Source organism: Anabrus simplex, chromosome 2, assembly GCF_040414725.1.
Source record: "Anabrus simplex isolate iqAnaSimp1 chromosome 2, ASM4041472v1, whole genome shotgun sequence".
In the NCBI taxonomy this organism is placed as follows: domain Eukaryota; kingdom Metazoa; phylum Arthropoda; class Insecta; order Orthoptera; family Tettigoniidae; genus Anabrus; species Anabrus simplex.
The window spans coordinates 689,985,688-690,001,058 of record NC_090266.1 but is presented as its reverse complement, the minus strand read 5'-3'; the positions used below and the strand labels follow the sequence as shown (position 1 = coordinate 690,001,058).

Genomic DNA, 15,371 nt, shown 5'->3' with positions numbered 1-15,371 from the left:
AATAAGACTGGTTGTTGTTTTTTGTTGTCGATAACAACAGAAAACCTTCTAAGCTGGTCACTATACACAGCAGAGGTAATTGTTACGTTTTTCGGAAGTAGTTCATGGTGAAGAATGCCATCTTTGTTCCACCAAACACACATGATTTTTTGTGGATGGGCACTGTTCTTGACACGGGGAGTTGCTTTTTTTGATGGACTGAGCCACTCTTTCCTCTTCTTCATGTTGACATACCGGCACCATTTCTCGTCACTGGTGACAGTGTTCGAAAGAATGCTTCGTGCCTATCACAAGCCAACCAATGCCGGGCAAGCAATGACAAACAGATGTTTACTCGTTGATTTTTTGTTACTGTCACTTAGCACGTGTGGTACCCATATACCCAATTTCTGTACCTTATCCATCAAATGCAAATGGTGTACAATAGTTGACTGATCACATTTAAAAACGTGCACCATTTCCAGCGTTGTTTGACGAGGATTCTCATGAAGCAATTCATTCCAGTGATTTTTGTCAAATCCTGAAGGTCTTCCAGAACGTGGATCATCAAACAAGTCAAACCGTCCTTCTCAAAAGCGGGTAAACCATTTTCGTGTTTTTCTTTCAGCAGTTGCTTCATTCCTGTACACTTCACAAATTGTTCTTGCAGCTCCTGCTGCACTGGATCCTTGGCTAAACTCAAAGATTAAAATGTGTCGGAAATGCTCACTTTTCTCAACTTGACATTCCATATCCGTTTGTCTGAAATATATACAAATAATACGTTCACAATCAAGAAAACCTGTGTTTCACAACACACAAACTCCAAACTCAGTTAAAACAACAAAATAAGGATAAGCAATCCCTTCACGCCACATTGTTGCCAACCCAAAAAAATACCGCACGAACTTATACATCGACCCTATGTATAAAATAACATGTCCTGACTGACTGACTGACTGACTGACTGACTGACTGATTCATCATCGCAGAACCAAAACTACTGGACATAAAGAAATGAAATTTTGGGGATACATTTATATTACAACGTAAATGCTCACTAAGGGAGGATTTTTGGATATTCTGTCATTAAGAGGGTGAAAAGGGGGTTGAATTTTTAAAATGAGTGTATCTATATCTAAAAAACTGAACAGTTCAAAGACGTGAAAGTTGGTATTTGGAATCTCTTTTAACCGTTGATTACTAAGCTTTCGTCTGCCGGACGATGCGCGCGGATATTAATAGCACCCCCTTCCCCCTACAGCAAAGATATTTGCTTCACTTTCTCTCTAGCTTCCTTTGTGTGAGTAGAGAACAATTGTGTCACTGTACGTTGCTTCATTCCTTTTCTACAGGGAACCCATCTGAGGTACGAATGCTTAGTGACGTTACTTTTATATTTTATATGTAGTTGAGCATTTATTTATCTATTTATTTATTTATTTATTTTATTCATTCTAAAAATAAACAATAGCTTATTGCACACTGTGACAATGAGTACTTCCATTATTAACATCGGAATATATAATTTCATTGTTACGTTCTCATTAGCTGTAAGGAATGCAACCATGGATAATTGATTTACCTCCGTCCCATTGGCTGAAGACCTTTTGAAACCACCATACTCTCTGACAGTTGTAGGAACAATAAGAAAGAATAAACGCGAGATACCTCCTGAGCTCCTTGAAGTGAAGAAGCGAAAAATCGGCACGTTGATGTTTTGTTTTGATGGACCAAAAACTCTTGTATCGTAAAAACCAAAGCAAGGGAAAGTTGTTGTTCTGCTATCCACTACTCACAAGGACATAGAAATAAGGGATAACAGCGGCAAACCTGCAGCATTTGAATTTTATAATGAAACAAAAGGTGCAACAGACTCTTTCATAAAAATGTGTTGCAGCATGTACTGCAGTAGAATGACCCAGCACTGGCCTCTGTGTGTATTCTTCACTATGATCAATATGTTCTTAGTGAATAGATATATTTTGTTCTGCCACAACATCCTCCGAAAGGGAGGAAAACCTATCTCGAGAAAGGCATTCGCGCAGCAGTTAAGCAGTGACCTGATTAGACCTCACCTCACTTTGCAGCGGTCATTACGTGGTATGATCTGCAAGATCCTCAATGAAAATCGTATAGTACACAGGCCAGACCAAGCACAACTTGGCAAAAAGAAAATATTTGCATTTTGTCCCTCAAAGCTACGAAGAATGACATGGTTTTATTGTACTGTTTGCTATCGAGCCATGTGCGGTGACCACCAATCAATGTGTGCTGAGTGTTGAAATGACAAGACTTTGTGGAAAATAGAAAAATCTGTCAGTACATAGAATTTATTACATGCTGGGTTAATTATTAACTTTTAAATAAAGTAATTGTAAGATTTATGGAAGGTTTTTTTTTTCCGTAGTCTCGTTGACGAATGCTTAGTGAGAGCATACTTCATAGACAAGCTTGGTAATCTAGGGTTAAAAATAAGGTAACACATATTTTTTTGTTTTTTGGAAAATCCTGTTAAGAGGGACGAAAATGGTGAAAAAGTGGTTGTATATCTTTTATGAGGACACTTATATCTCAAAAATTGAAGATGTTACAGTCATGAAAATTGGTATTTGGAATCTCCTCTAAAAATAAAGAAACACGTATTTCTTTGTTTTTGGAAAAATCTACGTGAGGGTAGGTGAACTGGAGTGACAAAGGGGGTTAATTTTTAAAATGAGTATGTCTACAGTATATCTCAAACATAGCGTGTTACGGACATGAAAATTGCTATCTGGAAACTTCTTTAAAGGTATACGAACATGCATAATTTGTTTTCGGAAAATCCACTTAAGGGGAGTGAATTTTTAAAACGAGCATATCTACAGTAGCATATCTCAAGAACTTGACATATTACAGATGTGAAAATCGGTATTTTCAATCTTTTTAAAAAATAAAGTAACATATTTTTTGGTTTTCAGAAAAAAACACAAGAGGGGTTGAATTATTTTTATTAGGATACTGATGTTTCAAAAACTGAAGATGTTATAGACATGAAAATTTGTATTTGGAATTTTCTTTAAAGAAAAACATATTTTTGTTTTCGGAAAATCCTCTTAAGGGGGTGGGGTGGGTGAAAAGAAGTGAAGAAAGTGTTGAATTCTTTTTATGGGGATACTTATGTATTTAACACTGAAAATGTTACAGATGTGAAAATTGGTATTTGGAATCTCCTGTAAAAGTAAAGAAACACGCATAATTTGTTTCCTGAAAATCCACTTACGGGGAAGTGTAAAAACGGTGAATTTTTAAAATGAGCATATCTACAGAATATCTCAAAAACATATTACGGACTTATAAACTGATATTTTTAATCTCTTTCAAAAATAAAGTAACATGTATTTTTTGTTTTCGGAAAAAAAGGGGTTGAATTATTTTTATGAGGATATTTATATATCAAACACACAGTTCAAAGAAAACTAGGGGGACATGTTTTCGAACGTATGCCATGGTCCACATACCTCACACCCAACATAGTTGGAGATGTGTGGGATCTGGTAAATGCAGCACGGGTGGAGTTTAAGGAAGCGGAGATTGTTATCAGTGGAATATTGTGTGGGAGGGATACTGGGGATTTAAATGAGACTATGGAGTGGGTCTGTGGGAAACTGCGAGTGAAATTTCTAGATCCTAATGGGTGGATAGGAGATAGTGATCTGCGCTCAGATGGCTTTCACTTAAACTGCAGTGGTACATATAAGTTAGGAAATTTGTTTGGAAGGGTTATAGCAAGGTACATTCAGGGAAACGGGGTGGCCTAGGGAGTGGTGATAAGGGAATGGAACTGGAAATCAAGTAGGCATGACATAAAAATTTTAGTGTTGGAACTTTAGAAGTATTGTAAGGAAAGGAATAGAATTAAGTAATTTAATAGATACATACGTACCAGATATTGTAATAGGAGTTGAATCATGGCTGAGAAATGATATAATGGATGCACAAATTTTCTCACGGAACTGGAGTGTGTATCATAGAGATAGGATAGGAATGGTGGGTGGGGGAGTATTCATTCTGGTGAAAGAAGAATTTGTAAGCTACGAAAAAGTTAAAGATGAGAAACATGAAATTTCAGGTGTAAGGCTCATTTCTAAAGATAATAGGCAACTTGATATCTTTGGAGAGTACAGACCGGGAAAGGGTAGCGCTGACACGGATTCAGAATTATTTGATAAGATAATCAGCTATGTGGGGAAACGACATGGAAAGGAATGTGATTGTAGCGGGAGATCTGAATTTACCAGGTGTCAGTTGGGAAGGAAATGCGAATGACAGGAAACATGACCAACAAATGGCAAATAAGTTAATATGGGAAGGAAGCTGATTCAGAAAGTGATGGAACCAATTAGAGGGGAAAATATCCTGGATGTGGTGCTGGTAAAACCAGATGAACTCTATAGAGAAACCGAAGTAATAGATGGTATTAGTGATCATGAAGCTGTTTTTGTCGTACTTAAAAAAAAATGTGATAGAAAGGAAGGTCTTAAAAGTAGGACTGTTAGGCAGTACCATGTGGCTGATAAAGCAGTCATGAGGCAGTTTCTAAAAAGCAATTATGATCGGTGGATGATGGTAAATAAAAATGTAAACGGACTCTGGGATTGGTTTAAAGCAATTGTTGAGGAATGTGAAAACAGGTTTTTACCTTTAAAGGTTGTAAGGAATTGTAAGGACCCACCTTATTATAATAGAGAAATAAAGAGATTAAGAAGGAGGTGCAGATTGGAAAGAAATAGTTAGAAATGGCTGTGGAAGTAGGGAGAAATTGAAGGAACTTACTAGGAAATTGAATCTAGCAAAGAAGGCAGCTAAGGATAACATGATGGTAAGCATAAGTGCCAGTCATACAAATTTTAGTGAAAAATGGAAGGGTATGTATAGGTATTTTAAGGCAGAAACAGGTTCCAAGAAGGACATTCCAGGAATAATTAATGAACAAGGGGAGTGTGTATGTGAGGATCTTCAAAAGGCAGAAGTATTCAGTCAGCAATATGTAAAGATTGTTGGTTACAAGGATAATGTCCAGATAGAGGAGGAGACTAATGCTAAAGAAGTATTAAAATTTACATATGATAACAATGACATTTACAATAGATACAAAAGTTGAAAACTAGAAAAGCAGCTGGAATTGATTAGATTTCTGGGGATATACTAAAGACAATGGTTTGGGATATAGTACCATATCTGAAGTACTTATTTCATTATTGTTTGGTTGAAGGATCTATGCCAAATGAATGGAGAGTTACTATAGTAGCCCCTGTGTATAAAGGAAAGGGTGAAAGGACATAAAGCTGAAAATTACAGGCCAGTAAGTTTGACATGTGTTGCATGTAAGCTTTGGGAAGGCATTCTTTCTGATTATATTAGACATGTTTGCAAAATTATAACTAGTTTGATAGAAGGCAATTCGGTTTTAGGAAAGGTTATTCCACTGAAGCTCAACTTGTAGGATTCAGGAGGTCAAATGGACTGTATCGCGATTGATGTGTCTAAAGCATTTGATAGGGTGGATCATGGGAGACTACTGGCAAAAATGAGCGCAATTGGACTAGACAAAAGAGTGACTGAATGGGTTGCTATATTTCCAAAAAATAGTTCTCAGAGAATTAGAGTAGGCGAAGCGTAATTGTCTAGTGTTACTCCTAGCCTCTACAAGAGGCTAGGAGTAACACTAGACAATTACGCAGCAGAAAGAAAAATAGACCAACAAGCCCATTTTGGAACATACGAGAACATTTTAAATTTTTTATCACATTAGAAAGTGTTTCATCAACAAGTTTGTTCATAAACAGTATTCTCGTATTGACAATATAAAATTAATACCAATACATTGTTACTCCAGCAACAACGAGAACAAGTTAAATGTCCATAACATAGACAATTATCAACTGCAGAAAATTGTCACTATAGTTAACGAAGTTTTAACGACAATCATACAAGTTAAGCAACATTGAATCAATACAATTTTATTATTATTTTTTTTTTTGCAAGTTGCTTTACGTAGCACCGACACAGATAGGTCTTATGGCGACGATGTAATAGGAAAGGGCTAGGAGTGGGAAGGAAGCGGCTGTGGCCTTAATTAAGGTACAGCCCCAGCATTTGCCTGGTGTGAAAATGGGAAACCACGGAAAACCATTTTCAGGGCTGCCGACAGTGGGGTTCGAACCTACTATCTCCTGAATACTGGATACTGGCGAATCAATACAATTAGCCAGATCTCAATTTTTTTTATTTTTAAGAAAATAATTTTAAAGGATGTTCACCAGATGAGTTTCGTCAATAAAATGTTAGACTTAGATAGATTTTAGACAAATATGTTTTAACTTAAAGACATAATTTTATTTTTACACAACTTGTAAAATAATATATGATTTGTCAATCAGGTTTATAGGCATAATCTTAATCCAAAAGAATTGTTTCATGATATTATATAACCTTAAGTAAATAATAATTGGCTGATGATGCTCACAAAAAAGGAGCGAAACATGTACCATATCAACATCTTAATAAATATGTAAGTTTATATTACGTTTTTATTGTATTGAATAGGTGGTAATTAACAAAATTATAAGAATTTGTATCACAAGTAGATCTTCAATACGGACAAAGAAAATGTAATTTATAACCTGCAACACACTCCAATTCCGTGAGAATATTTCTGCATCCTTCATATCATTTCTCAGCCATGATTCAACTCCTATTACAATATCTGATGTCGTACGATGTTGGGATGTAAAAGATCTCTGGTGACACATTTGGTGTTTACCCGACAAAATTCATTAAATCTCAGCCATAGACACCCAAGAGAGTTTCGGTTTACTTGGTCTGCCATCTAGTGGGCCTAGAGTAAAACGGAACGTCGAAATTGACAAGCAGACATGCAGATGGCATCAAATTGAAATGTCTGCACACGGCAGTTGAGGCCATACGATAAAAAAACTATAAAGAAAACCAAAACAAAACGCTCTCCAGACCACCCCATTTCCCTGAATGTACCTCCATATTGCCCCCTTTATTCCCGGTCGGCTCAGCCGGAGAGCGAAAGTCCCAGACGTGGACCGTTCGCTGTCAGGCTTTGCTTACCTTAAGAAGGCAGGAAAGATGCAAGGACTGATGACAATCACAAAAAAACGTTTAAAACAAAAGGTTTGACATTTATTTAAAACTAGCACTCAAAACACAAATTTAACAAATTTTAATAAACAAATCTTGATGGATTTTTACTCAAATTTCTTCTCTGCAAGTTGCCTGAGATATAACACCGTCGTTCTCCACTCATATCGAAGCTTGAATTTAACTGAAATACATAATAAATATTTATTAGCCTACATCCGTCTTGAATAAAGATTATTAAATTATGCTGGGAAAATCTCCTCTTAAAAAATGGTGGGATTATTGACAATTTATAAGAAATTAAGTTCAATGAGCTTTCCATGTCTCTATAATTTCATCTATGCCATCCTGGGCTATCCTAGACTATCTTATACTTTCATGTGTTATCGTAATAACATCTACATTCACACAAAGAAACTTCATGTATTCTGAAGAAATTAATTAATTGTGGCGTCATTAACTTCACATAAATCTATCAGAAATATAACAAAGTCGTCCTTCTTGTGGATAAATTTCATTAACATTGTTACATCTATCTAGCGTGAGTTCCCCTGAACTATGCTTCAAATATTTATTATAAAATTTTATGAAAGCATTTCTATTAAAGACTTATCTCCATTAAATTACATTCTCATAATTGTTATTTCCACGAAACTCCTTTTAAATTTCACTCAATAATACATGATATTACTCAATTCACATTATCTGACGCCTCAAAAATGAAATTAATAACCTTTACAAATTCGGGAGCTTTGCCCTCACATATGAAATATTACACACTTATTCATTCATGACTGGTACCTTAATGTTACTTTAATGTAAATTTTAAATAAAATTCACTAAAGGTTTAAATCAACACAAAATAAATCATCTTAAACAACGCTGACAATAACCTGGGCTCAACATGGTGAACATGTGGCCACGTCAGAACCACATTTCAATAAATCACAGAAACAAATGTTATTAACTACAACACTCACTCAACACTCATACAAATGATACACAAATATTATTTACATATATTATAAGCGGATTCTAGAATTTGAATATTAAATTCTGGTTGTTATTCCCTACTCATGGAATTTTAGTGATGACGGTATCGGTCAAATATCAACTCACGACCCTCACAGAAATGTGATAAAATATGGGCAATCACTCATTCAGAAATAACAAAGTTCTCACAACGTTGATCAATAGGAATATCATCGGTTCAATATTCAGAAGAATTGTCGACTACAAACACGCACATAATACAGGTCAAACATTAACACCATCGAACCTGCGGTTCATGAGTCACAATAATATTATTATTACTTTAAATCTTACACACATCATTTAACACGTGCTCCAATATTTGCAGAAGCCAACATTTGCAGAAGTCATGGTTCACCAAATACATACTTCCCAAATAAATCCAATAATTAATCCCTCGGGATTTTGCCGTATTCCAGATGCGTATTCCTCTTAATTGAGTACATATCAAACATTTCACAATAAGTACAAGTAACATTTAAACTCATGACCCTTAATCTTTAGTTTAACCCGAGCTATAATTTCATTATTATTATTATTAAGATTATTATTATTAGCGCTGGATATTACTTCCACAAAAATCTGAGTTCGACAATGAATCTGATGATACTAACTCATATAAATCCAGTGAAATACGTGAGGTGAAATTTACACTAAAATTCAATGTATTAAATATGCCGTAAATCTGTCCCACACGAGTTCGACATCTGAAACTATCCTCTCAAAAACAATCATCTTTTATCGGTGACATCAGTGATTTTTAAATAGTACACTAAACTGTTGGTTGGGACATTCAGAATTATAATAGAAGACACATACAGTCTAACTACTCTAATAGAATCCAATAACTCATACACTCACAACGTAATAACACTACCATTACCCATGTGAAAGAAGAATGGAAATATCATCAAAAATTACTAATCTAATAGAAATACTACCACTAATGAATAAGTATTATTTCTACAAAGATGAACAGGAAAAACATTATAAAATGGTACTTACATTTCTGATGGAAGTGGATCTCCGTCCATGTTCTGAATCTGCTCGCTTGCATGTTGATGGTAATCTGCTCCAGTCGTTATCTCCCCATGTTAGATAATGCCTACATCTTAATTCTCCATGTCGACAGCCAAGTCCAGATCAGTAATGTAGGTTTCTCCTTCGGATGGTAGTTGAAACATCCTGGCGAAGAGTCTCGAACATGTTGTGGTCCTCTTCTTTCTTGATAAGGTGAAAGCTGAAACTAACACAGAATTTTTGTCTGTGTTTCCACACACAACCACGTTGAATTTCTTGAAGAACAGTACGTAACTTAGCTCTTGAAAATCTGCTTTACTCGACGACTATCAGAATATCAGAGTATCCTAGAATAAGAATATCGTAAAATCAGAGTATAAGAAAGCGTTTGTTCGTAAAACACGGGTATTTAAGCATTTACCAGGTGGGTGTGTCACAATATCGTCTCGTAATTGGACGTCGTACTTGCACCTGATAGGTTACTATAATTCTAGATATCACAGTCTCCAGAATATTCCACATGCGCTGTTAATTAGCCTGGCCTTGAAATTTCCCAAGTAGATCACATGACACAGCTGATTGGTCGATTGAAAAATCAATACTGCTCCCCCGGCCTGTAAAAAAACGATTCTATGCATGCTAACACAACTGTGTAAGACTGAACTTGAAATATATCACCCTTAATAAAGGAATGGTTGCCTCTTATTTCCACACACAATAAAATGTTCATTGTAGGCCAAATTTGAAGGGGACACTATAACCGTGCTAAACAATTTTCCTAACTTATATGTACCACTGCGGTTTAAGTGGAGGCCATCTGAGCGCAGATCCCTATCTCCTACTAACCCATTAGGATCTAGAAATCTCACTCCGTTTCCCACATACCCACTCCATAGTCTCATTCAAATCCCTAATCACCTTCTAGTCAGTAGTCCTCCTACACAGTATTCCACTGATAACAATCTCTGCTTCCTTAAACTGCACCCATGTTGCATTTACCAGATCCCACACATCCCCAACTATGGTGGTACGTACACCTGCTTGTCTTACATTACTATCAACGTGAAACACTACCACCTTCTCCTTTCCCTCATCCTTCTCTTCTGCTTTCCTCAACATCTGCCTCAACCTAATTCCTGGAAAACACTCTACCCTGGTTCCCTTTCCTCCACATACTTTCCCCACATGTCTAACAATGGAATCCCGCATGACCAGAGCCTCAACCTGCCCACCTCATTTGATCCTCTCCCCTCCTGGTCAGTCCTATCTTTCCTGACTGCTGCAGAAGCCACTTCCTCCTCCCTTTTCTCCCTCCCATGACCCTGTTCCACCTGTCTTTTCCTATCCAATACTCCATATTGCCCTCTCCTACCTTTTCCCTTCCTCCTACTACCACACTTCTTAGCAAGAGTTCCCTGTTCCTCATTTTCCCTCGGTTGTTCTACCTGCAGTGACTCGTACCGATTACTCACAGACACCTGTCCTGAATTCTGATCCGGAATAGAGCCCTTAGCCTGCTATCTCCTTCCCCTTAAAACATTAGGCCACTTCTCTTCTACAATTTCCCCCTTTCCGTCCCATCCCTCTTATACACCTACTGTATTTGTAAATTTTTTGAGGGAGGCCTACTTTCCTTCCTGTCCTCTGAGAGAATCCTAATTATCTCCCTCAAACTCTCCATCTCCTCCCTCATACTCCTTAATGCCTGGCCACACCCACAGTTCCTACACTTGCACTCCATAGCCACTCTTTATGGAATAATGAAAATAAAAGGGAAAATAAAATAACTTATTCTGTGCAAAATAAAAATGAAAGGAAATAAAATATTGTCTAGGATAGTTCACAAAGATCACACGACAATAAGGTATTAATATAGGCTACTACTACACTACTGCGTAGTTGTACAAAAATTTTTTCTACAACAGCCTAAGAGAATGAAAATTGCTATTAATTACTGAAAACCAAAAGTAATTCGCAAGAATTACACAATTCTAAACTGCAGTTAAGTCTACCCTAATTACTACAACAGAGTTCTAGTAAGAGAGTTACTGCAGATACTGTGATACTACACTACACAAATATTTTACAGTAATATAATAAACACACTAATTTCTAATATGATACTAAGCTATAATACATTACAATAATTTTAAACTACGTTCAGACTACGTTCAAATACTACAATACACTACAGTAATTTTAAACTACGTTAAGGCATATCCTGATTACAACAGGTTATTACTAAGCACAAACAGAAGTGTGAATTACAATTAAAGTTTGAAATTTGCAAGACTACTGAAAATAATAGAATAAGCACTCTAATTTCTATTTAGTTACTACAGTACACTACGATAATTTTTAAAGTACATTGGGACATATCCTAATTACAGTAGCTTATTACTAGGGGGCAGATTTCTATGACAAGTCATATCTTTCCCTTAACATTATATCTTATAGTCTTGTATTTTCAACACGTTTCCGAGCATGATAATCAAAATTAAACAGGTTTTATTGGGCATATAAATGCATATTTAGGCTTTCATAAGTATTATGGCATATTTTGAACAAAATATCATAACGGCATATTTTGGTAAGTTACATTTGAATTTAGATTTATAAAAGTCAGAATAAGCTCTAGAAGTTATTTTTTGGGACAGAGTGGAATATACTAGTGAAGAACCATTCTAAAGTAGTGTACGGAATGTTTCTAACAGGTAGGAGCTATTGTTTGCTAGCTGGGTCAATTCGTGGAAACCGGGCTATTGTTTACATGGAAGCAGAGGTAATTCTGCAGTTATTTGTCATTGGTCTTATCTCTCTCCTTCGCCCTTCCCTCTTCCACCTTCAACACACTGAATGACCTTAGTCATTAGGGACCTTCAGTCATTCGGTTCCTTTCAATATGCCTAAAACGAAAGTCTCAATTTGTGGAAAGTTGCGAAGTTTTGTTCGCGAGTTTGGTGAAAACATATTCAGTACGGATGGAGTGATATTATTCTGTAAATTGTGTGAGGTAAAAGTTACTGCCAAAAAACGCTTCTCTGTGCAACAACACTGTAATACTGTAAAACATAAGAATTGTGTAACTAGATATTCTGCACTCGAAAATAGGCAACGTCTGCTATTCAAAACCCCAACATCAAGTGCACAGTGTTCACAATTTTCACAAGATCTCTGCAAGATGATGGTTTCATCTAATATTCCTTCAAAGAAACTTAACAGCCGAAGCTTCAGACAGTTTCCCGAAAAATACACAAAGCATCCTGTTCCCAACGAATCTACTCTCAGGAAGGACTATCTGACCCCTTGTTATGAAGAGATGTTGGATATAATAAGGCGTGGCGTGGGAGACAGTAAGATATGGGTTTCAATAGACGAGACCACAGATGTGGATGGAAGATACGTAGCAAATGTGATCGTTGGCACGCTGAAGGAAGACAGGCCTGGAGATACGTTCCTCCTGACATGTGAAGTGCTAGAGAAGACAAACCATTCCACCATTGCAGTTCTCTTCGACAATTCAATGATTCTGTTGTGGCCAAACGGGGCAAAGAGAGAGCACATTTTTCTATCTGTAACTGACGCTGCTCCGTACATGGTGAAGGCAGCCTTGGGACTTAAAATGCTATACCCGAAAATGGTACATGTGACATGTCTTGCACATGCCTTGCATAGGGCAGCTGAAGAAGTTAGAAGTAGGTACCCTGAAGTTGATAAATTAATATCGAACTGTAAGAAAGTGTTTGTCAAAGCTCCACTTCGTGTTCAGAAATTTCAAGGAGAAGCACCTTCACTACCCCTACCTCCCAAGCCAGTTATAACGCAATGGGGGACTTGGCTTGATGCTGTAGTGTACTATTGCAACAACTTAAGATGCCGTGGAGAAGATTGTGAAGTCTTTTGATACTGCAGAATCGTCCTCCATAAAAACCACTCAACATTTATTTTCAAGCACTACATTAAAAGCGGACCTGGCTTACATAAAGTCCAATTTTAATTCTTTATCTGGAGCAATCACGCAACTGGAAGTTTCAGGTGCAGAACTAAGCTATGCACTGGATGTTGTAAAGTGCATTGAACAGAAATTAAAGCATGCGAAAGGAACAATAGCATCTAGGGTGTCTAGAAAATTAGAAAATGTACCGTACTGGAAAAAAATAGCGGACTTGTGTACCTGCGTGGAATAAGTGACATTCTTTGTGGAAACTCTTCATCTGGCGATTCCCAGGAATTTCCTCCAAGTGATTTAACTCTGTTCAAGTACGCTCCCGTAACATGTGCTGTCGAAAGAAGTTTTTCTTGCCACAAGACGATACACAGCGACAACAGGAGGGGATTCTCATTCAACAATCTTAAGATGCATGTGGTCATAAATTGCAACAATTCTGATAATGGAGACTAGATCAGGTATGAAAGTTTCATTCAAATAACATATGTTTTGTATATAAATTAAAACTGATTGAATATTGAACAGTGAAAGTAACTGTAGTGTTTGTTTTCCACAGAGTCCGTCGTTGCCTAGGAGTATGCAGTGTAACCTTAACGAGTTCATGAAATATTCATCATTTTAGTTGATTTTGGGTTAAAGATTTCAAAGAATTAAAACTTTTTAAACTCTAAATCAATTGCAGCCTGTAGCAATCGTAATAAAAGTGTTTCTGTGTAACGTAGGTGCTATTCATTAAGTCATATTTTGAATTTTATAGGTCATATTTTTATGTTTTTAGGTCATAAATGCATAAATATTTCATACATTTCTAGGTCATAGAAATCCACCCCCTACTTATTACTACGCACAAATAGAAATGAAAATTGCAGTTAGGCCTAAAGTTTGAAATTTGCAAGAACTACTCAAGGATTACTAACAAAGTTAAATGCATAGACAGATTATTATTAGTACTAATTTATCCTACTATGCTCTAACAGAAATGAAACCTGCCATTTGGTTAAATGTTTAAGAGGGTTACCGTACACAAAGACACTCAGATATAACAGGCAAGATACTATCTAATATACTGTATCTACACTACAGTTATCAACTGAAATGTGGTTTTGTGATTATTACAGCTGTTGGATTACTATTAGTTTCCCTACTCCATGGGACGGAGAATAAAAGTGTCTCTGAAAATGAAAAATGAAATCCTACAACCTGTTTTCCAGTCTTTGACCGGGTCAGGGGTGTAATGAATGAACCATATATAGGCTATTATTACAATGGGGTCGCCACTCCCAAGGTGATTATTAATGACGGATAAAATGCTTTGAAATGATAATGGAGAGTGTTGCTGGAATGAAAGGTGACAGGGAAAACCGGAGTACCCGGAGAAAAACCTGTCCTGCCTCCGCTTTGTCCAGCACAAATCTCACATGGAATGACCGGGATTTGAAGCACAGTATCCAGCAGTGAGAGGTCGACGCGCTGCCGTCTGAGTCACGGAGGCTCAAAAGTGTCTCTAAATGCTGAAAAATATGAGGTTGTCTACAATTTCTCAAAAGTACTTCTGTCAAAACTACACCAGGGACCTGAATTGCAATCATTGGGATTATTATTATTATTATTATTATTATTATTATTATTATTATTATTATTATTATTAGCTAACTGCTCATAAATACTGAAAGATCGAGGGTGCGAAATATAAATTACGGATACTTTAACTACCTACTCAGAACTATGAATGATCGGAATACAAGAATCAGCTGATTTTTATTGATATTTTCTTGACTACACTACACCCTTTGTTCACGACTGTAGCCAACAATGCAATATTTGAATATGAAGAGCGACAATAATCGATAACAATACGACGACTGTTAACTATTTTGCCAGTGAAATACTGTATATTCTGTTAAAAGCCTTTCTTTAAACAAAATTTACAACAGTATCATATTATTTAAAGAAGTTTTAAAACATTCAAATTCTTCCGTATGGGGTTCAAATGAGTGTTGGATCAGAAAATAAATAATCATTCCCTCTAAACCACTTGACGTACGAACTGAGGTTGTATTTTAGAGGCTCAGCTCACAGTGGACTCTCCAAAATGTAAAACTTTGAATAATGACTTTCAGTTTAAAACCGTAGCGAAGCACGGGTATCGTCCTAGTTCTTAATATATTTCCTGAATTCAAGGTGAACTATGACAAGTGCTTATCATCAGTCTGGTATCCTTATCCTATAAAAGTTTACC

The 15,371-nt window shown here is 36.4% G+C and overlaps 1 protein-coding gene across 4 annotated transcripts in view; it reads left to right on the top strand.

The window, feature by feature from the left end:
* Positions 1–15,371, top strand: part of Vinc (vinculin) — a 413,074-nt gene that overhangs the window by 74,948 nt on the left and 322,755 nt on the right. The gene's annotated exons all lie outside the window — the stretch shown is intronic.